Genomic DNA, 24,189 nt, shown 5'->3' on the forward strand with positions numbered 1-24,189 from the left:
TGAAAGACAAATGGGAAAAGCAAATGGCGAGGGAGCAGATGCAGAAAATTATCCTTTGGCAAGAAATTTATTTTCAAATCTTCTTGATAGATTAAGTGAGTGAGCAATGCTTTGGCAGATGGAGTTTGAAATGAGGGGTCATCTAGTACCTATGATAGATCAGAGTGTTTTTTGTAAGAGGTGAGATGTTAGAAACGGCGGAGGAGCAGAGACCCGAATACTGAATTAATAAAAGCTAGTGGACTGGTAGCAAATAATGTGAAAAGTGAACAGAATATGAAGATTGGAACTCATGTTGCAGTGATATAAAGCTCTGTGCTCCTGAAGTAAATGTCCAAGCCCAGATTGTAGGGAATCTGTGGAGAGTGATTTGGTTTTTATTCATTCTTGGGTGTGAGTATCGCTGATAAGGCGAGCATTTTTTACCCATTCCTATTGCCGTTATGAAGGTGGTGGAGAGCTGCCTTCTTGAACTGATGCAGTCCATATGGTGCAGGAACACCCACAGTGCTATTGGGGAGGGAATTCCAGGATTGTGACCCAACAACAGTGAAGAAATGGCGATATCGTTCCAAGTCAGGATGGTGAGTGTCTTGGAGGGGAACCTGCAGGAAGTGAGTTCCCATGCATCTGCTGCCCTTGTCCTTCGAGGTGGTAGTGGTCACGAGTTTGGAAGGTGCTGTTGAAGGATATTTGGCGAGTTGTTGCAGTGCATATGGAGATGGTACACACTGCAGCCACTGTTTACTGGTTGTGGAGGGATTGAATGTTTAAGGTGGTGGGTTAGGTGCCGATCAAGTGCGCTGCTTTGTCCTGGATGGTGTTGAGCTTCTTGAGTGTTGTTGAGTGGGATGTATTCCATCACACTCCTGACTTGTGCCTTGTAGATGGTGGACAGGATTTGGGGTGTCAGGAGGTGAGATACTTGCTGCAGAATTCGTAATCTCTGACCTGCGCTTATAGCCACAGCATAGATGTGACTGGTCCAGTTACGTTTCTGGTCAAGATGTTGATGGTGGGGGATTTAACGATGATAATGCTTCTGAATATCAAAAGGTAGATTTTTTTTCTCTCTCATTGGAGATGTTCACTGCTTGGCACTTGTGTGGCCAGAAGGTTGCTTGTCACTTATCAGCTCAAGCCTGAATGTTGTTCAGGTCTTGCTGCTTGCAGGCACAGACTGCTTCAGTATCTAAAGAGTTGTGAGTCATCATCTAACATTCCCACTTCTGACTTATGTTGAAGAGAAAGTCGTCAATGAAACAGCTGGGATGTTTGGGTCTTGGACACTACCCTGAGAAACTCCTGAGGCAATGTCCTGGGCTGAGATGATTGGCCTCCACGAACCACAAACATCTTGTTTTGTGCGAGGTACAACTCCAGCAAGTGGAGAGTTTTCCCCCTGATTCCCAGTGACTTCAATTTTGCGAGGGATCCTTGATGCCACACTCACTCAAGGGAAATCACTCTCACCTCTCCTCTGGAATTCCACTCTTTTGTCTCTGTTTGGACCAAGCTGCAATGAGATCATGCAAACATAATATCAGAACAACTAGTAGCAGGAGTAGGCCATTTGGCCCGTCGAGCTTGCTCCGCCATTCAATAGGATCATGGCTGACCTGATCATGACCTCAACCCCACTTTCTTGTCTGCCCACATAACCCTTGGCTCTCTTGTAGATAAAAATCTTGAAGACATTCAATGACCCAGCCTCCACTGCTCTCTGAAGTAGAGAATTCCAAAGATTAATGACCCTCTGAGAGAAGAAATTCCTTCTTAAATGAAAAAGCCCTAAATCTGAAACTGTGTCTCCTAGTTCTAGATTCCACCACGAGAGGAAACATCCTCTCAGCATCTACCCTGTCACCCCCCTCAGAATCTTATATGTCTCACCTTTCATTTTTCTCAACTCCAATGAGTATCAGTCCAACCTGCTCAACTTTCCTCATAAGACAACACCTTCATCACAGGAATCAATCCAGTGCACCTTCTCTGAACTGCCTCCTATGCAAGTATATCCCTCCTTAAATAAGGAGACCAAAACTGCACACAGTACTCTCGGTGTGGTTTCACCAGCACCATGTACATTTGTAGCAACACTTCTCTACTTTTATACTCCATCCCCCTTGCAATAAAGGGTAACATTCCATTTGCCTTCCTAATTATTTGCTGTACCTGCATGGTAACTTTTTGTGATTCATGTACAAGGACACCCAGATCCTACTACATCGCAGCATTCTGTGATCTCTCACAATTTAAATAATATTTTCCTGTTCTATTCTTCCTACCAAAGTGGATAACCTCACATTTTCCCACATTGTACTCTATCTGCCAAATTATTTCCTGGAGCTGAGAGACCCTGGCAGAACCTAAACTGAGCATCGATGATCAGATTATTGCTACATGTGTCGTGCTTGATAGCACTGTTGGTGACATCTTCCATCACTTTGCTGATGATTGATTGTAGACTGATGGGGCGGCAATTGGTCAGATTGGATTTGTCCTGCATTTATTTTATGGAGTGGGCACACTTGGGCAATTTTCCACATTGTCAAGTAGATGCCTGTGTTGTAGCTCTACTGGAACAGTGTGGCTGAGAGCGCAGCTAGTTCTGGAACACAAGTCTTCAGGACTAGAGCCGGAAATCTTGTTCGGGTCCATAATCTTTGCTGTATCGAGTGTCTTCAGCTGTTTCTTGCCATTATGTGGAGTGAAGCGAATTGGCTGAAAACTGGAAGCTGTGATGCTGGGGACCTCCAGAGGCCGAGATGAATCATCCACTGAGCAATTTCTGACTGAAGATGGTTTCAAATGCTCCAGCTTCACCTTTTGCACTGACGTGCTCGGCTCCACCAACATTGAGGATAGGGATGTTTTTGGAGCCTCCTCATCTGGTTCGTTATTTAATTGTCCACCACCATTCATGACTGGTTACTTAGTTTCTCAGGGCAGTGTCCTAGGCCCAACCATCCTCAGCTGTTTCATTGATGGCTTTCTCTTCAACATAAGTCAGAAGTGGGAATGTTCGCTGATGATTCACAACTCATCAGATACTGAAGCAATCTGTACCTGCAAGCAGCAAGACCTGAACAACATTCAGGCTTGAGCTGATATGTGACAAGCAACATTCTTTGATCTGATCCTGAGGGAGATATCCGTGCGTGGAGTGGCGGGATGTATGGAGAGTGATTCTGAAGAGGGTGTCTGAACCTGGAGGGCAGAATCTGTGGAGAGTGGTCCTCAAAGGATGTCCATGTCTGGAGATTTAGGAATTCTGAAGAGGGTCTCCGAGCCCATAGTGCTGGGATGTATGGAGAGTGATCCTGAAGTGGGTGTCCAAGCCTGGAGTGGCAGGATCTGTGGAGAGTGATCCTGATGAGTGTGTGTAAACCTGGAATGGAAGCTTTCTGTGGAGGTCCAGGAGGAGGCCATTCATTCCCAGTATTTTATAAAGGTTTAGCATAACTTATATGCTTTTACTCTGTGTCTCTATTAATAAAGCCAAGTGTCCTGTTTGCTCTTAGCTACCTTTTCAATCCTTCTAACATTGGTGTACATTGTCTCTCTGCTCCTGCACCCAGTTTAGAATTGTAACGGTTCATTTATATGGCATTCTTCCTTCCAAATTGTATCACTTCACACTTCTCTGTGTAAAATTTCATCTGTTATGTGAAAGCCCATTTTACCATTTTTTTTAAGTTCCCCTGAAGTGTGTTACGATCACTGGCATAGGACAAAATTCCTGAGCATTCTTTGATGCTATCTCCATAGACAGAGCAATCTTATACGCGAGCTCAAATGTAGGATTTTGTGTGTTTAGTATCTTATTTCACCCACCAATATAAGCAGAAATATGTCACGTAAATCTTGTTCACTGCAGTCCCTGCTGCTGTTTGCTGCCTATATTTACAGACTTTAATCTCAACCTCGTCACCATGTTCTCTAATATATTCAGGGGGCATCAGCAGAGAAAATGTTCACCAAGCATGGCAAGTGCAAGGAAATGTTTTTTTATGTCATTATGTCATGAACATAATATACAAATTTTTACATGTGTGAATCATCAAGATGTGTCCTCATAAATGGAACCCCGTCACAATAAACACTGTCACCTTTCAATGTTTAGCAGACAGGTTTGACGGCCTGATGTGTGTGATTCCCATATTAATGTGTTTGTGCAAAGTTCGGGGAAAGATGGAGATATGAATAATTTATAGGGAAATCTTTTAAACATATTACCACATCTCTCACTCACAAAGATCTGCAAACACATGGATTCCAAAAAACCTGAGTACAAAATCACCTAAAATAAACACAGCCAGAGAAACTTGCAATAACCTGTAGCTCAGGGAAAGTACAGATGGATATTGGGCATCTCCTGGCAGGACAGAGTGCCGAATGCAGAAGTACACCAGCGTGCAGGGATCTGCAGCATGTTTGCCCTCTTGAGTCAGCGGTGACTCTGTTGACTGGGTCATGTGTGCTGAATGGATGACGGTCGCTTTGCCAAAGACATGCTCTTTGGTGAGCTTGCTATCAGCATGAGACCAACAGGTCACCCACGTCTGTGATACAAGGACATCTGCAAAGCGAGATCTCAAGCAGACTGGGATTGGAGTCGATGCATGGGAAGTCCTTCCTGCTGACTGGAATTCCTGGAGAAAGGCATTCAGGAAGACCATGGGAAAAGCAGAGGACAAAAGAAATGACCAGATGGTGGGAAAGAGAGCTCAGAGGAAGGAAAAATTATCAGTCGACCTCGGGCCAATGACATTCATCTATACCAGCTGAGGAATGGATTGACACTCACGAGTCATCCTCTACAGCCACAACAAACGATGTTACATACAGAAGTGACGTACACCCCGGGTGTAGCCCATCGCCTTCCGAGACGGACGGTTGCCTATTACAATTACAACTGCAGCTACAACTACAAGAGCGAGTCAGAGGCTGGGAACACTGCCATGACGAACTCAGCTCTTGACTCGCCTAAGCCTGCCCACTATCTACAAGGCCTTCCTCTGATTTCAATTGCATACACATTTGTGATTTGGCTCTGTAGCTTAGTTGGTTAAAGCACCTGTCTAGTAAACAGGAGATCCTGGGTTCAACTCCCAGTAGAGCCTTATTTCACATTAGCAACATGCTTGAAAAGTTTCATTATCAACATTGACATTTGTGTCTTGTGAACTTTAATTCAAAATACTTGATGAATTTCAATCACATTTAAAAAACAGCCTTTGTGAAGGATATGAGTTTGGAATGGCTGTTCCTCCTTGGACAGAATTTCAGTGCTGAGACATCAAAGTTAACTTCTTTGACATAAATTTGTTCACAGTTACATTCAACCTGGAAAACAGCTTGATATTAATCTCACTGAAGGAGAGTGTTTGTGTCATTATGTGTTGCATTTAACCGAGACTGGGACATGACGCAAGTGGGAGGGTTTATCTGAGGTTTGGAATATTTGTCAGTCAGGAACAAGAAAAATCAAAGGAACCAAATAAGAAAACCTATGTCTCATGTGGTTACCGAGAAACGGTGAGAAGATATTAAACTTTGTTGCATACAGTATTGGTAAACAGTATTTGAAGGGTCTCAGTAAAAATGTTCAGTGTTGATGAGAGTGGTGTATGGGTGAGCAGCTGGTTAATGTGAGAGGGTCAGGACTGGATGCAGGAAGTTCTCTGACAGTCTCTCTCTGATGGGTTGAGTTGATTTTCAACTGGCAGCTGTTGCTGTTTTGATAATTCAAGTTCCCTCCACTGATTTTTTTGGACAGACAGTGCAGTATGAGGATGTAAAGGGTTAATGCTGAAGACAGTGGGATTAATCCCTCCCACAATCAGAGTGATGATGTAACAGTCACATGAGATGAGGTTTGGGAGGAGAGAGCAGCACCAAAGATGCCAGTTTCGGAGGCTTGATGAGTGTGTATATAGTATTGTGTAAATTAGAAAAGAGTTCTTAGTTCTTTCAGCAGGAAAAGTGTCCAGAAAATATCACGAAACTCACAATTTTATTATTCAGGAGTTGGAACACAGGGATATTAACTCCAAGTGACAGTAGTGGTTTCATTTAACAAAAGAAAAGGAGAGAATAATATTGCTCATTGATTGAAATCTCCCAGTGAGGAGACAGTTAAACAGGTGATCTGTTGGGGCATCCTTCGATCCAAGGTTTCGGCAGCATTTAATCTCCCTTTTTGGTGAAACTCTCTGTTTTTTGCATCTTTTTTTAATCCAGCTTTGATGGACCAGTGAAAAAACTGAAAAAAGTGAACAGATCCATCCTTTCTTTTCTTCCTTCTTCCCATCAGTTTCTCTTTTCTGTCCCAATTTCATCTGTTGTTTTATCCATTCCAATCATAATTCAACATTCCAATCTAATCTATTTGTTATTCCACAGTGTCTCTCCATGTGTTTTATTCTGTTGTATTCTCGCACAGTCTGTTTGATGATCAATTTTACATCTCACTCTCTGTTCTGGTGAAGATCAGAAGCAGTGTTATCTGTTTGCACCACCCGACAAGTCGGCCTGAGGCTGTATCTCATCGATAATGTGGAGTTAGGAACATAGGAACATAGGAGCAGGAGTCGGCCATTCAGCCCATCGAGCCTGCCCCACCATTCAATATGATCATGGCTGATCATCCACTTCAATGCCCTTTTCCCCACACTTTCCTCATATTCCCTTATGTCATTTGTATTTAGAAATCTATCAATCTCTGCTTTAAACATACTCAATGACTGAGCTTCCACAGCCCTCTGGGGTACAGAATTCCAAAGATTCACAACCCTCTGAGTAACAACATTTCTCCTCATCTCTGTCCTAAGTGGCTTGCCCCTTATTTTGAAATTGCGTCCCCTGGTTCTCGACTCCCCAACCAGGGGAAACATCTTAGCTGCATCTACCCCGTCTGTCCTTAAAATATTTTGTAGGTTTCAATGAGATCACCTCTCATTCTTCAAAACTCTACAGAATAGAGCCCCAGTTTCCCCAATCTCTCTACATAGGACAGTCCCACCATCCCAGGAACAAGTCTGATGAACCTTCTTTGCACTCTATCTGTGGCAATAATATCCTTCCGAAGGCAAGGGGACCAAAACTGCACACAGTGCTCCAAGTGCAGTCTAACCAAGGTTCTATACAATTGAAGCAAGAATTCACTACTCCTGTACTCAAATCCTCTTGCGATAAAGGCTAACATACTATTAGCCTTCCTAATTGCTTGCTGCACCTGCATGTTAGCTGTCAGTGACTTATTGCCATGGACACCCAAGTCTCCCTTATACTCTATACCTCAGTTAATAAAGGAAAGGACCTGCTGAACCACCTTATTGACCTGTACTGCTACTTCAGGGATCTGTGGACATTCACTCCGACGTCCCTCACTTCCTCTACACCATTCAGTGTTCTCCCATTAATTGTGTATTCCTTTGCCTTTTTGACGCCTGCTCTCGCTGTTCCCTGCTCTCCGAGTGAACTCTTGCTCCCTCTCTCTCCTGGGCTCTTTATGCTCCACTCTGCTCTCACTGTTTCCCGCTCTCTTAATGTATCAATATGTGTTTGCCTTGTGTTTAATTTAAAATATGGATTAACTGTATTTCACAGTTGTAGGTTTTATTTGGTAATCCTGTGCAAGTTGTGGATTGGTATTCAATATTCTGCTCTGTGAAAACGATTGTGAATGAAAATATAACTTTCAATCTTATACATGGGCTGGTCTGCAAGCTCCAAGTCCTTCATTTTGTAGTAATGGCTTGATACTGTATCTTTCAGTCTTAATCTCTGTGGGATTTTTGAACTGGTATGTAATGCATAACTTGGTCTAACGTTCTGATGTACATTATTGGGATTCATAGGATCATAGGAAATAGGGGCATTAGGCCATTCAGCCCATTGAGCCTGCTCCAACATTCAAACAGATCGTGACTGATCATCGACCTCTACGCCATTTTTCTCTGCCATCTCCATATCCCTTGATCTTGTTAGTATTTAGAAATCTATCGATTTATGTCTTGAATATGTTCAATGATTGATCTTCCACAGCCCTCTGGGATAAAGAATTCCACAGATTTCTCACCCTCTGAGTAAAGAAATTCCTGCTCATCTCAGTCTGCCCTTATTCTGAGACTGTGTCCCCTTGTTCTGGACTCACTAGACAGAGGAAACATCCTATCCATATCTACCCTGTGACACCCTGTAAGAACTTTGCCTGTTTCAATGAGATCACCTCTCATTCTTCAAAACTCCAGAGAATTTAGGCCCAGTTTCTGCAGTCTCTCATCATAAGACAATCCCACCATCCGAGGGGATGAGACCGGTGAATCTCTGTTGCACTCCCTCTGTGACAAGTCTATCCTTCCTTAGATAAGGAAACCAAAATTGTACAGAATACTCCAGGTGCGGTCTCATCTAGACTTCATACATCTTTACTCATGTACTCAAATACGCTTTCAATGAAGCCAACATACCATTTGCCTTCCTAATTGCTTGCTGCACCTGCATGCTAGCTTTTAGTGTCTCATGAACAAGGACACCCAGGTGCCTTTGGACATCGACACTTCCCAGCCTCTCACCATTTAAGGAATACTCTGTCTTTCTGTTTATTCTACCAAAGTGGAGAACTTCACACTTATTCACATTATATTCCATCTGCCATGTTCTTGCCCATTCATTTAACCTGTCCAAATCCCCTTGAAGCCTCCTTGCATTCATTCTGTACCTTTCAATTCTGGAAATTTTGTCTGTTCTATTTCAGATTTTATATTTAAAATGTCACCATGGTGACAGAGTTTATTTAGATCTGATAGTGAGTTTGTTTTTGGACTGTGATTGATGTATCAACCTGTCAGCTGTACTGAATTGGAGTGAAATAGAAACAACTTCTGTCTCTCCTGCTGTTGTTTGACTGTTGGATTGAAAATGTGTCTCTCTTGACTTTGGGATCAGTGTCTGTCTGACTACTTATTTTGTTTGCTCCAGTGGAACTGATGAACTGGCAGTATCTCTGTGCTTTGGGAGTGATCCTGTACCGACTGTGTGTTGGAACGAGATCACTGCATTTTTCTTTGTGTCCAAGAATCACCACATCCAGTCAGGTTCCTTGGTGTATTTTCCTGCAGGAATGAAAGAACTGGTGAGGTGGAAGATACAAAAGCGATCAATGTAATCGTCCCAATAATAATCATTATGAACAATCGCAAAATGAAAACCAAGAACACAAACAGTGTCAGTGTCTGACTCCACTGCAGTACTGCAGCATTCAGCTTCTGTTTACCAGGTGTTTGCAGTGGTTTTACAACAAGTTTGTGACATTCAGAAACAACACAAGCCCTGCACTGCTCAATGACTGGGACTGTCCGATAGAGCAGTGACCTTTACACAGTCACATTTCTATTTCAACGGAAAACAGGCAGCCACTATTCAAAATGTGCCTTTCACACTTCTCACCTGGTGTCTGCAATAAATGTTCTTTGTCTAACTGTCCACATCGTTATTTTGCGGCTATTTTCCCCCCACTGTTCACAATCCAACAAACAGTGAGAGACTGGAACTAAAGCAGGAAAATTCCCTCTCGTTTGGGTGGTGAAATTGTCAGCGATTTTCAATAGTGATTTCTTCCCATTGTGTCTCCCTGAGCCTGTACAGACACTGTCCGAGAATGAACTCTCCCTTCCCCGTGTCCCCGGCTCACTCCATGTTCCGGGAGCAGCTCCTGCTCCACAGTGTCTGTTACAAACACTCCCCGACTCCCCCTCAACTTCCCACCACTCAATGCTAATCTCTGAGCACATCTGCGGACACGCTCCCAAAGCAGTGGCTGCAGGAAGCAGATGCTGTTTGTTCCCTTCCCCCGGGCCCGGGAAGTCTCCATTAGCAGCTGATTTAAAGCATCTTCCCCTGATTGAGTGAATGGCCTCACAGACTGGGTTGGGGAAAGGCTGCGCATGCGCCCCACTCCTCATTGTGACGTCCCACTGGGGGCGGGTCTACATCGCGCGTGCGCAGATCTTTGCAGCAATTCAGCACTCAAACATCAATGGGAACTTTCCCCATTTCACCCGCATGAAAGTCCCAAAGAAAGTGAAGAGGGGCTTGGACTGGAGGGAGGGAGGGGCGGGGTAGGGGGAACCTAGAACCCAGAAAGCTGCCCACTTGCCCCATTTAGATGCTCAATTTGCGGTCATTCCCTGCAGGGGGTTTGTTATTATTGAGCCCCTCCTGGTAAAACAATCCGATAGAAAGAGAGGAGAAAGGAGGGAGCCGGTGCGTTTGCTGGGACCTTGCAGAATTCATTTCAGCAGCAAAAGTCCCGGGTTATATTAACCCGAGTGAAACACGCTGTCAGTGAGAGGAAAACCGAACAGCCCTTTTCATCTTTTCATTGGAAACAAAGTAGAGCCGGAATTGCGGCGAGCAGAGCAGAAACACAAGCTCAATGACAGGAGAGCTCGGCCGTCCCTGAGTTTCAGCTCCCAGCTCTTACATTTCCTCATCCACACTGTCTTTACTGTGGATGCTCAGTAGTTCCTTGTCGGATCTGAGGACTGTATCCATTAAACATTCTGAGTCAGGAGATCCACACACTCTCTGTTACCAAGATTTATGGGCAGGAATGTTTCAAAACTTTGTCTATTAAATCATTGTATTATTCACAGAACTAATGAGGCAATCGGTTCATTATTCAGGCCTTGAACTTGGTTTGGGTAGACCAAAAACTGAGAGGTTCAGCACCTTTCCAGTTCTTCACGAATATAACTGATTTTTTTTGATGAAGTAACAGAAAAGGTTGATGAAGGGAAAGCAATGGATGTTGTCTATATGGATTTTAAGAAAGCGTTTGACAAACTACCACATAAAAGGCTGGGTAACAAAACTGAGGCTCCTGGAATAGGAGGGTCAGTATCTGCTTGGATTTAAAAATGGATGAAATATCAAGAAAAGCGAGTTGTGGTATTTGGTTGTTTTTCAGAATGGAAGATGGTGAACAGTTATGTCCACAAGGGTCAGTGTCAGGACCACCATATATATAAATGACTTGAATATTGGAATCACAGAATCACAGAATTGTTACTTCACAGAAGGAGGCCATTTGGCCCATCGTCTCTGCACTGACTCTCCAAATGAGCAATTCACCTCATGTCACTTCCCCGTCTTCTCCCCATAATCCTGCACCTTATTTTCAGATAACAGTCTAATTCCCCTTTGAATTCTTCAATTGAACCTGCCTCCATCACAATCTCAGGCAGTTCATACTTTAACCACACGCTGTGTGAAAAAGTTTTTCCTCATGTCGCTTTTGCTTCTTTTACCAATGACTTTAAATCTGTGCCCTCTCGTTCTCGATCCTTTCACAAGTGGGAACAGTTTCTCCCTATCCACTCTGTCCACACCCCTCATCATTTTGAATACCACTATGAAATCTCCTCTTAGCCTTCTTTTCTCCAAGGAAAACAGTCCTAACTTCTCCAATCTATCTTTATAACTGAAGTTCCTCATCCCTGGAACCATTCTCATGAACCTCTTCCATAATCTCTCCAATGCCTTCACATCTTTCCTAAAGTGTGGCACCCAGAACTGGACGCAGTACTTCAGCTGAGTCTAGTGTCTTATACAAGTTCAACATGACCTCCTTGTTCTTGTACTCTATGCCTCTATCACTAAAGCCGAGGATACTGTATGCTTTATTAACCACTCTCTCAACCAATAACATATAACCCCAGGTCCCACTGCTCCTGCACCCCCTTTAGAATTGTACCCTTTATTCTATATTGTCACTCCATGTTCTTCCTACCGAAATGAATCAATTCACATTTCTCTGCATTGAACTTCACCTGTCATCTGTCCTCCCATTCCACCAACTTGTCTATGTCCTTTTGAAGTTCTACACTATCATCCTTACAGTTCACAATGCTTCCAATTTTCGTATCATCCATAAACTTTGAAATTCTGCCCTGTACACCAAGGTCTAGGTCATTAATATATATCAGGAAAGGCAAGGGTCCCAACACTGACTCCTGGGGAACTCCACTACAAACCTTCCTCTCGCCCGAAGAACATCCATTGATCACTACTCTTTGTTTCCTGTCACTCAGCCAATTCCATGTCCATGTTACTACTGTCACTTTTATTCCATGAGTTATAACTTTGCTCACAAGTCTGTTGTGTTGCATTGTATCAAATTCCTTTTGAAAGTCAATAAAAGCAAAATACTGCAGATGCTAGAAATCTGAAATATAAACAGAAAGTGCTGGAAATACTCAGCAGGTCTGGCTGCATCTGTGGAGAGAGAAACAGAGTTAATGGTTCAGCTCAGTGACCTTTCAGATGCTGTCAGACCTTTTGAAAGTCCATGTGGACCACATCAACAGCATTGCCCTCATCATCCCTCTCTGTTGCCTCATCAAAAAACTCCAGCAGGACAGTTAAACATAACTTTCCCTTAAGAAATCCATGCTGGCTTTCTTGAATTAACCCACATTTGTCCATGGGGCTATTAATGTTGTCCCGAATTATTCTTTCGAGAAGACAGTGAGACGAGGTGAGTTGCTTCAGCAGAGAGCCAGCATGGGTTCGTCAGGCCGAATGGCCTCCTTCTGTGCTTTAGCCATTCTATGATTGTATGATTCTAGCAGCAAATGTTGGTGGAGAGGCAGTGATGCAGGAATGGGTTGACAGAAAGGGGAAAGTCTGGGCTGGTGTGTGTTTGCAGCATTTGCAGCTTGTGTTCGGGTTTGTGAATAAAGGTGATTTGGAAGCTGTGTTCCAAAGTGAAGTGTTTGTTGGAAGCAAGAAGTTGATGTCAATGAAGAATAATATGTGTGAAGATGAAGCGTGGTGTGATTGTGGATAGCAGTAAATATATTGTTGGTGAATTATTTGTGTTAATAAACTTCCACTGCACCCTCTGCTGCAGGCTGCTGTTTATATCCAGCTGTGTATTAGTGCTGTGTGTTAACCAGATAAATGTTTGTTTCAACGCTGTTTATAAAGCAATAGCATTGCACTCAAACAGTCCCAGACATAGCAACACACGTACAAAAGCAAAATACTGCAGATGCTGGAAATCTGAAATATAAACAGAAAATGCTTGAAATAGTCAGCAGGTCTGGCAGCATCCGTGGAGAAAGAAACAAAGTTAATGTGAGCTAAGGAAACAGACCTGAACTGTTGACTGTTTCTCTCTGCACAGATGCTGCCAGACCGACTGAGCATTTCCTGCATTTTCTGTTTTTATTACAGCAACACCTCTGATCAGCAGTAGCGGTGATAGTGCGAGCCAGGGGGCAGCCGGGAAGGTATGTTTCACTATAAAGTACTTACCTGGCGATTCGGCGGACGCGGACACGGGGACTGCTGGGTCAGTGAACTTATATATTCGGGCAGTGGCTAAACCCGAAACACTACATGTGTAGTGTCTCCCACCCATCCTCCTCCTCCAACCAAAAAAAAGGACTCTTGTGTGGAGGGTTTGGTCAGGTAAAGTTTTCCTTTATATTTTTTTATTCTCTGTTGTCAATTTGGAGCAGAGGGGATGGAAGCTAGGGCAGTTGCATGCTCCTCTTGCAGGATGTGGGAGGTAAGGGTCACCACTTGTGTCCCTGCTGACTTCACCTGTGAGAAGTGCACCCAACTCCAGCTCCTCACAGACCACGTTAGGGAACTGGAGCTGGAGCTGGATGAACTTCGGATCATGCGGGAGGCAGAGGGGATGATAGAGAGCAGTTATAGGGAAGTACTGACACCTAAGTCACAGGATAAAGGTAGTTGGGTGACCGTCAGGGGAGGGAAAGGGAATAGGCACACAGTGCAGGGATCCCCTGTGGCCGTTCCCCTCAATAATAAGTATACCGTTTTGGATACGGTTGGGGGGGGGGGGAACCTACCAGGGGAAAGCCACAGCGGCCAGGTCTCTGGCACTGAGCCTGGCTCTGCGGCTCAGACGGGAAGGGTGGAGAATAGGAGAGCGATAGTGATAGGAGATTCAATGGTGAGAGGAACAGACAGGAGATTCTGTGGTCGCGAACGAGACTCCCGGATGATATGTTGCCTCCTGGGTGCCAGGGTCAGGGATGTCTCAGATCGGGTCTGCAGGATTCTTAAGGGGGAGGGGGAGCAGCCAGAAGTCGTGGTACATATCGGTACCAATGACATAGCTCAGAAAAGGGATGAGGACCTGAAAAGCGAATATAGGAGTTAGGATGGAAGCGAAAAGGCAGGACGAGCAGAGTAGTAATCTCAGGATTGATACCGGTGCCACGTGCTAGTGAGGCTAGAAACAGAGAGCGAGTGCAGCTGAACACGTGGCTACAGAGCTGGTGTAGCAGGGAGGGCTTCAGTTATGTGGATCATTGGGACACCTTCTGGGGAAGGTGGGACCTGCACAAGAAGAACGGGTTGCATCTGAACTGGAGGGGCACCAATATCCTGGCCGGGAGGTTTGCTAGAGCTCTTCGGGAGGGTTTAAACTAGTTTGGCAGGGGGATGGGAACCGGAGCTATGGATCAGTGGACGGGGTAGCTGTTGAACAGGCAGATACCGAGTGCAGAGAGTCTGTGAACAAGGTTAGACAGTTGACAGGGCAAAGTTTCAGCCAGTATGATGGGTTGAAGTGTGTCTATTTTAATGCAAGAAGTGTCAGGAATAAGGGTGATGAACTCAGAGCATGGATCAGTACTTCGAGCTACGATGTTGTGGCCATTTCAGACACTTGGAGATCACAGGGGCAGGAATGGATGTTGGATGTTCCGGGGTTTAGATGTTTCAAAAGGAATAGGGAGGGAGGTAAAAGAAGTGGGGGAGTGGCATTGTTAATCAGGGATAGTATCACAGCTGCAGAAAGGTAGGTCATCGAGGAGGGTTTGTCTACTGAGTCATTATGGGTGGAAGTCAGAAACAGGAAAGGAGCAGTCACTTTATTGGCAGTTTTCTATAGACCCCCCAATAACAACAGAGACACGGAGGAACAGATTGGGAGGCAGATTTTGGAAAGGTGCAGAAGTAACAGGGTTGTTGTCATGGGTGACTTCAACTTCCCTAATATTGATTGGAACCTCCTTAGTGCAAATAGTTTGGATGGAGCAGTTTTTGTCAGGTGTGTCCAGGAAGGTTTCCTGACTCAATATGTCGATTTTTTTTTTATTTCCAAAATATACTTTATTCATAAAGATCTGTAAAAATTACATTGCCACACAGTTTCCAAGCAGCACCAAAAAATACAAACATTGCAAGGGGGATCAGTTTCCTTCAATACTGTCATGAGTTTCTTCCCAACCCTTCCGTTTCACAATTGTCATGTCAATTACAGTTTTACATATACAGCAATTGAGAATATGAACGATACAGTTCGAGGGGTTTCCCATGGATCCAGCCCCTCAGTCCAGCTTGGTGGGGGAACCTTACACTGTGGTCTTTCCCTATTGAGCCTTTGCTGCGGCTGCCCCAAGCCTTAGTGCGTCCCTCAGCACGTAGTCCTGGACCTTGGAATGTGCCAGTCTGCAACATTCGGTGGTGGACAACTCTTTGCGCTGGAAGACCAGCATGTTTCGGGCAGACCAAAGGGCGTCTTTCACCGAATTGATAGTCCTCCAGCAGCAGTTGATGTTTGTCTCGGTGTGCGTCCCTGGGAACAGCCCGTAGAGCACAGACTCCTGTGTTACAGAGCTGCTTGGGATGAACCTTGACAAAAACCACTGCATCTCTTTCCACACCTGCTTTGCAAAGGCACATTCCAGGAGGAGGTGGGCGACCGTCTCTTCCCCACCACAGCCAACGCGGGGGCACTGTGCGGAGGGGGCGAGACTTCGGGTGTGCATGAAGGATCTGACGGGGAGGGCCCTTCTCACCTCCAGCCAAGCTACGTCTTGGTGCTTGTTTGAAAGTTCTGGTGATGAGGCATTCCGCCAAATGACTTTGACGGTCTGCTCGGGGAACCATCCGACAGGATCCACCATCTCCTTTTCCCGTAGGCCCTTGAGGACATTCCGTGCAGACCACTGCCTGATGGACCGGTGGTCAAAGGTGTTTCCCCGCAGAAACTCTCCACGAAGGATAGGTGGTACGGCACCGCCCAACTGCATGGAGCGTTCCGCGGCAATGTGACCAGGCCCATCCTTCGCAACACCGGGGACAGATAGAACCTCAGCACGTAGTGACACTTGGAGTTTGCGTACTGGGGATCTGCACACAGCTTGATGCAGCCGCACACGAAGGTGGTCATCAGGATGAGGGCCGCGTTGGGTACATTTTTCCCGCCCTTGTCCAGAGATTTGAACATCGTGTCCCTCCGGACCCGGTCCATTTTAGATCCCCAGACGAAGCAGAAAATGGCTCGGGTGACTGCCACGGCGCAGGAGTGGGGTTTGGGCCAGACCTGCGCCACGTTGAGCAACAACGTGAGTGCCTCGCACCTGATGACCACGTTCTTACCCACAATGGAGAGAGATCGCTGCCCCCACATGCCCAACTTTTGTCGTACCTTGGCTACTCGCTCCTCCCATGTTTTGGTGCACGCCCCGGCCCTTCCGAACCATATCCCCAGCACCTTCAGGTAATCTGACCTGACGGTGAAGGGGACAAAGGATCGGTCAGCCCAGTTGCCAAAGAACATGGCCTCGCTCTTGCCGTGGTTAACTTTGGCTCCCGAGGCCAGTTCGAACTGGTCGCAGATGCTCATCAGTCTGCGCACGGACAGCGGATCCGAGCAGAAAACGGCGACGTCATCCATGTGCAGGGAGGTTTTGACCTGAGTGCCTCCGCTGCCTGGGATTGTCACCCCTCTTATGCTCGCATCCTTCCGAATAGACTCAGCAAAGGGTTCAATACAGCAAACAAACAAGACCGGGGACAGAGGGCAGCCCTGTCTGACTCCAGATTTGATCGGGAAACTTTCCGATTCCCACCCGTTGATTGAGACTTCGCTACTGATGTTTGTGCAGAGCAGTTTGATCCAATTGCAGATTCCCTCCCCAAACCCCATTTTGGAAAGCACGTCCATCATGTAGGTGTGCGATATCCTGTCAAAAGCCTTCTCCTGGTCCAGGCTGATGAGGCAGGTGTCCACCCTCCTGTCCCGTACGTAGGCGATCGTATCCCTGAGTAGCGCAAAGCTATCAGAGATCTTCCTGTCGGGTACAGTACAGGTCTGATCGGGGTGAATCACCAACTCCAGAGCAGACTTGACTCGACTGGCTATAACTTTGGACAGAATCTTGTAATCAACATTAAGTAGTGAGATGGGCCGCCAATTTCTGATTTCTGCCCTCTCCCCCTTCTGCTTGTAAATGAGGGTGATGATGCCTTTTCTCGTGGATTCTGACATGCTGCCGGCCAGGAGCATACTCTCGTATACTTCCAGCAGGTCCGGGCCGACCCAGTCCCACAGGGCCGAGTACAACTCGACCGGTAAGCCGTCGCTCCCGGGAGTTTTACTCGTCTCGAAAGACTGGACGGCCTTTGTCAGCTCGTCCAGAGTTAGCGGCTTGTCCAGTCTCTCCCTCCTGCTGTCATCTAAGACCTCTGTGATAGATGACAGGAAGGACTGGGAGGCTCTGCTGTCTGTGGGCTTCGCGTCATACAGCCCAGCATAAAAGGATTTGCTGATCCTTAGGATGTCGGACTGCGAAGACGTTACCGAGCCATCTTCTTCCTTCAGGCTGCTGATAACAGAGCTCTCTCTGTGTACCTTTTGGAAGAAGTAACGCGAGCACGTCTCATCCTGCTCAATGGAACGGACTCTGGATCGGAAGATGATCTTGGAGGCCTCCTTGGCAAAGAGCGAGGCCTGCTGGCTCTTCACCTCTTGGAGGTCCTCCTTGACCTCGACCCCCATTGACTGCAACCGGAGTAGATTTTGCATAATTTTCTGGAGTCGGGACAGTTCCCTCTGTCTCTCTCTCGCCTTCTGAACACCTTTGTGGATGAAGAACCTCTTGATGTTCTCCTTAATCGCTTCCCACCAGTGAACTGGAGACTCAAAGAGGGGTTTCACGGTCCTCCAACCTTTGTAATCCCTTTTGAGTTCCTCAACGTTCTCTGGGGTCAGCAGTGTCGCATTGAACTTCCACGTCCCTCTGCCAACCCACTGGTCGTCCTGTAAGTGACAGTCGGCCAGTAAGAGGCAGTGGTCGGAGAAGAACACCGGCTTGACGTCGGTGGTTCCGACCGTGACAGCACGGGACACAAACAGGAAGTCAATCCTGGCACGGGCAGACCCGTCCGATCTTGACCATGTGTATCTGCGCTGCGCTCCGTCTGCAGGTTTGCTGAAGACGTCGTGCAGTTTGGCATCCTTAACTGTTTCTATTAGGAATCTGGACGGAGCGTCCAGTTTGCTGTCGTCACTGCCGGATCGTCCAGCCGCATCGATGATGCAGTTGAAGTCACCGCCTAGGATGACCGTCCTGGACGTCGCCAGCAGCAGTGGGAGCTGCTGGAAGACGGTCAGCCGCTCGCTGCGTTGTACCGGGGCGTACGCGTTGATCAACCGGAGCAGAGCGTTATTGTACATCACGTCTGCTACGAGGAGGCGGCCGCCCACCACCTCCTTAACTTCGGAGATGGTGAAGTTACCTCCCCGCAGCAGAATACCCAGGCCGGAGGAACGGCAGTCATTACCCCCCGACCAGATCGATGGCCCGTGGGACCACCATCGCGACCACTGCCTGTAGGTGCTGAGGTGTGGTATTCCACACTCCTGCAGAAACAGTAGGTCAGCTTTGACCTTGGCAGGGTAATCCAAGGTTGAAACACATTGCGTAGTAGATTTAATGCTACGCACATTAATGGAAGCAATTCTTACACCCATGTTTTACTAAAAATTAGTTGTTGCTTCCCATACCATTTGTCCTCGCTAGTCCCAGTCCTTCGGGATGTTCCTGCATACCCATCGTGTGCGCAAACAGTTTCACGTTGGTTGGGCTCAGAAACCCCTCCTGATTTTTCATGCAGGGTTTGTGCCGCTCGGGTGACATCGGGGGGGTCTTGTAGGCAGAGAGGATTGGGTTGTCCTCAGCTGCTTCCATCTGTTCCTCCTCGAAAACATCACAGCTCCCGGTCTCCCGGAACTCAGGTGCGCCAGACGTGTCTTTGCTCCCGGTGTCCCGGAGCTGAGATGCGTTGGGCACTTCGTTACGTGTGCGGCATTGGGGTTGGGGCACGCCGGGCCCATCACAGCTTCCAGTGCCCGGGGGCTGGGATGCTTTATCATCCATCTCGGAGTTCTGCCGCCTCTTTTGAAGGGGCTGTCGTTCCAGCATTTCCCCGTCCAGTGAAGAGGAGTTGTTGCAGTCTGATTCAGAAGAGAGCCTCCTCTTGCCACTGGTTTGGGTGGTGGCTTTGGGATGTTTTTTCTTTGTGGTTTTCCTCTGGACCACTTGCCACTGACCTGTTTGTGTAGATAGGCTGACTGGAGGGGAAGCTATGTTGGATTTGGTGCTTGGCAACGAACAAGGCCAGGTGGCAGATCTCTCGGTGGGAGAGCATTTCGGTGATAGTGATCACAACTCCCTGACCTTTACTATCGTCATGGAGAGGGACAGGAGCGGACGGGATGGGAAAATATTTAATTGGGGGAGGGGGAATTACAATGCTATTAGGCAGGAACTGGGGTGCATAAATTGGGAACAGATGTTCTCAGGGAAATGCACGACAGAAATGTGGAGGTTGTTTAGGGAGCACTTGCTGCGACTGCTGGATAGGTTTGTCCCGATGAGTCAAGGAAGGGATGGTAGGGTGAAGGAACCTTGGATGACAAGAAATGTGGAACAGCTAGTCAAGAGGAAGAAGGAAGCTTACTTAAGGTTGAGGAAGCAAGGATCAGACAGGGCTCTAGAGGGTTACAAGGTAGCCAGGAAGGAACTGAAGAATGGACTTAGGAGAGCTAGAAGGGGACATGAAAAAGTCTTGGCGGGTAGGATTAAGGAAAATCCCAATGCGTTCTACACTTATGTGAGGAACAAGAGGATGGCCAGAGTGAGGGTAGGGCCGATCAAGGATAGTGGAGGGAACTTGTGCCTGGAGTCGGAGGAGGTAGGGGAGGTCCTAAATGAATACTTTGCTTCAGTATTCACGAGTGAGAGGGACCTGGTCGTTTGTGAGGACAGCGTGAAACAGGCTGATATGCTCGAACAGGTTGATGTTAAGAGGGAGGATGTGCTGGAAATTTTGAAAGACATGAGGACAGATAAGTCCCTGGGGCCAGCCGGGATATACCCAAGGATATTAAGGGAAGCGAGGGAAGAGATTGCCGCGCCTTTGGCGATGATCTTTGCGTCCTCACTGTCCACTGGAGTAGTACCAGATGATTGGAGGGTGGCAAATGTTATTCCCTTGTTCAAGAAACGGAAGAGGGATAACCCTGGGAATTATAGACCAGTCAGTCTTACGTAGGTAGTGGGCAAATTATTGGAGAGGATTCTGAGAGACAGGATTTATGATTAGTTGGAAAAGCATAGTTTGATTAGAGACAGTCAGCATGGCTTTGTGAGGGGCAGGTCATGCCTCACAAGCCTTATTGAATTCTTTGAAGATGTGACAAAACACATTGATGAAGGAAGAGCAGTGGATGTGGTGTATATGGATTTCAGCAAGGCGTTTGATAAGGTTCCCCATGGTAGGCTCATTCAGAAAGTAAGGAGGCATGGGATACAGGGAAAGTTGGCTGTCTGGATACAGAATTGGCTGGCCCATAGAAGACAGAGGGTGGTAGTAGATGGAAAGTATTCAGCCTGGAGCTCGGTGACCAGTGGTGTTCCGCAGGGATCTGTTCTGGGACCTCCGCTCTTTGTGATTTTTATAAATGACTTGGATGAGGAAGTGGAAGTCTGGGTTAGCAAGTTTGCCGATGACACGAAGGTTGCTGGAGTTGTGGATAGTGTGGAAGGCTGTTGTAGGTTGCAACAGGACATTGACAGGATGCAGAGCTGGGCTGAGAAGTGGCAGATGGAGTTCAACCTGGAAAAGTGTGAAGTGATTCATTTTGGAGGGTTGAATTTGAATGCAGAATACAGGCGAAAAGACAGGATTCTTGGTAGTGTGGAGGAACAGAGGGATCTTGGGGCCCATGTCCATAGATCGCTCAAAGTTGCCACCCAAGTTGGTAGGGTTGTTAAGAAGGCGTATGGTGTGTTGGCTTTCATTAACAGGGGGATTGAGTTTAAGAGCCGCGAGGTTATGCTGCAGCTCTATAAAGCCCTGGTTAGACCACACTTGGAATGTTGTGTTCAGTTCTGGTCGTCTCATTATAGGAAGGATGTGGAAGCTTTAGAGAGGGTGCAGAGGAGATTTATCAGGATGCTGCCTGGACTGGAGGGCATGTCTTACAAAGAAAGATTGAGGGAGCTGGGACTTTTCTCATTGGAACGAAGAAGGATGAGAGGTGACTTGATAGAGGGGTACAAGATGATGAGAGGCATAGATAGAGTGGATAGCCAGAGACTTTTTCCCAGGGTGGAAAGGGCTATCACCAGGGGGCATAATTTTAAGGTGATGGAGGAAGGTTTCGGGGAGATGTCAGAGGTAGTTTCTTCACACAAGAGAGTGGTGGGTGCATGGAATGCACTGCCAGCGGTGGTAGTAGAAGCAGATACATTAGGGACATTTAAGCGTCTCTTGGATAGGTACATGGATGATAGTAGAATGAAGGGTATGTAGGTAGTTTTGATCTTAGAGTAGGTTAAAGGTTCGGCACATCATCGTGGGCCGAAGGGCCTGACCTGTGCTGTACTGTTCTATGTTCTATAACACAGGTGTTGGGAGGCACAGCCTGGCTACTCCATGTTGCAAGGATGTTGAGTGACACCATCGACAACGGGACAGAGAGAAAAACACACAGAAAACGAATAGACTGTGAGGAAGCAAAAGTGAGGAACGGAGAGAGAGAGACAGACAACGAAACTGAGATGGAGAAACAAGGCATTTGTATGATTGTGCTCTCCCTGTTGTCTAAAGGTATTTCCTGTTGTGTAAATATGTTTTCTGTTGTGTAAAGATGTCCCCTGTTGTTGTGTAAAGGTTTTCCCTGTTATTGTTTTATTTTCTGTTCCTGACCGTCTCCTCACTGACCATTTGTCCTGGTTTTATTGTGGCCAACATCACCATCTGGTGGTGGAGAGGAGACTCTGCAGGAAGGGGTTGACAAAGTGGGAGAGACTCGGCTGGTCCGTGTTTGCAGTTTGTGTTCGTGTGAGCAAAAGTGATTTGTTACTGATTGATCTGTTCACTCGAAGGAAAAAGCTGATTGCAATCGAGCGCATCTTGTTATTATGGGGAAACACTTGATGTTTTGAAAGTGAACTGTTTGTGTTATTACCAAACATAAATAGCAGAGAATGGTTTCAATCCATCGACCTCTGGGTTATGGGCCCAGCACGCTTCCGCTGCGCCACTCTGCTAACTGCTGTTTGCAATTTTAGCTGCCTGTTAGTGAAATATGTTCATTTCTCCAATGTTTTTATCAAAATAGGATTGTGGTCGGATTTCTCAAGAATCCCGGACTCAGCAACACATGTGCTGACGGACTCACCCTCACTGCACAATGACACAAGGACACTGAGTAACAGCACCGACAATGAAGCAGGCAGAGAAAGACTCACAGAAAACCAGGAAGAGATTATCAGGACCCAGAAGGGAACAGACAGAGAAAGGTACTGAGCAAACCAGCAAGAGACAGCGAAAGACTGATGGTTTATGTAATTGTGTTCACTGTTGTGTAAAGATGTTCCCTGTGTTCTTTTAAAGATATTTCCTGCTGTGTAATATGTTCTCTGTTGTGTTACTGTATTCGCTGTTGTGTGAAGATGTTCTCTGTTATTATGAAAAATGGTTCCCTGTTGGGTAAAGATCTTCTCAGTTGTGTAAATATGATCCGTCTTGTGTAAAAGTGTTGCGGGTTGTTTAAATATGTTCCCTGCTCTGTAATGTAGAGCTGAGTCTGCACTAATGGAATTGATACAGTATCTTCCAGTCTGATACTGGATGAGGGCTGGAATGTGATCCAAAGCACAGTCTATACAAATTAAATTGCTATTGTATCTTTTAGTTTCACAATCCGGGGGAGTTTTAAACTGAATTCTCAGTTTGTATCTCAGGTTATACTATCTTTCAGATTCTCTCAATCTGATATCACACTTGAGATTTAGACTTAAGAAAGGATGTACTGGCATTGGAGGAGTTCAAACGCGATTCACTCAGCTGATTCCTGAGATGAAGGGGTTGACTTATGAAGAACGGCTAAACAGGTTATTCATTCGTGTTTAGAAGAATGAGGGGTGATCTTTTTGAAACGTACAAGATTCTGAGGGGGCTTAACAGGGTGAAGAAGGGTCTCTGACCTGAAACATTAACTCTGCTTCTCTCTTCACAGATGCTGCCAGACCTGCTGAGTATTTCCAGCATTTCTTGTTTTTATTAACAGGGAAGATGATGAGAAAATGTTTCCACTCGTGGGGGAATCTCAAACTAGGCGACATAGTTGCAGAATAAGGGGACACTCATTTAAAACTGAGATGCAAAGGAATTTCTTCTCTCAGAGGGTAATGAATGTCTGGAATTCTCTACCCCAGCCAGTATTGGAGGCTAAATCACTGAAAGTATTTAAAGAGGATGTAAATAGATTTTTGAAATATTGGAGAGTTGAGGGCTATGAAGAGCTGCCATGAAAGAGGAGTTGAGGTCTGGGGCAGATCAGCCATGATCTTACTGAATGGCGGGGCAGGCTTGAGGGGCCGAATGGCCTACTCCTGCTCCTATTTCTTCTGTTCTTATGTTATGTTATATCTAATGTATATGTCAGGATGCACTATGGAAATTAATACTGAAACTTATAAACTCATAATGTGTGTAAATATTGGGCTGATATTTAACTTGAATCTCAGAGTACATTATTGTCGTTAATTCTGTAAGTTTGAAAAGGGAACTCTGTGCCATAATGAAAACAAGAAATGCTGGAAATACTCAACAGGTCAGGCAGCATCTGTACAGAGAGAAGCAAAGTTAACGTTTCAGGTCAGTGACCTTTCAGATGCTGCCAGACCTTTTGAAAGTCCATGTGCACCACATCAACAGCATTGCCCTCATCATCCCTCTCTGTTACCTCATCAAAAAACTACAGCAGGACAGTTAAACATGATTTTCCCTTAAGATATCCATGCTGGCTTTCTTGAATTAACCCACATTTGTCCATGG

At 46.1% G+C, this 24,189-nt stretch overlaps 1 non-coding gene across 1 annotated transcript; it reads left to right on the forward strand.

Moving 5' to 3' along the window:
• Positions 1-5,052: 5,052 nt before the first annotated feature.
• On the forward strand, positions 5,053-5,126 carry trnat-agu (transfer RNA threonine (anticodon AGU)). Its single transcript has one exon. It is a non-coding gene; the product is annotated as a tRNA-Thr (tRNA).
• Positions 5,127-24,189: the final 19,063 nt, after the last annotated feature.

The sequence above is a fragment of the Heterodontus francisci genome, unplaced genomic scaffold (genome assembly GCF_036365525.1).
Source record: "Heterodontus francisci isolate sHetFra1 unplaced genomic scaffold, sHetFra1.hap1 HAP1_SCAFFOLD_59, whole genome shotgun sequence".
Classification (NCBI taxonomy): domain Eukaryota; kingdom Metazoa; phylum Chordata; class Chondrichthyes; order Heterodontiformes; family Heterodontidae; genus Heterodontus; species Heterodontus francisci.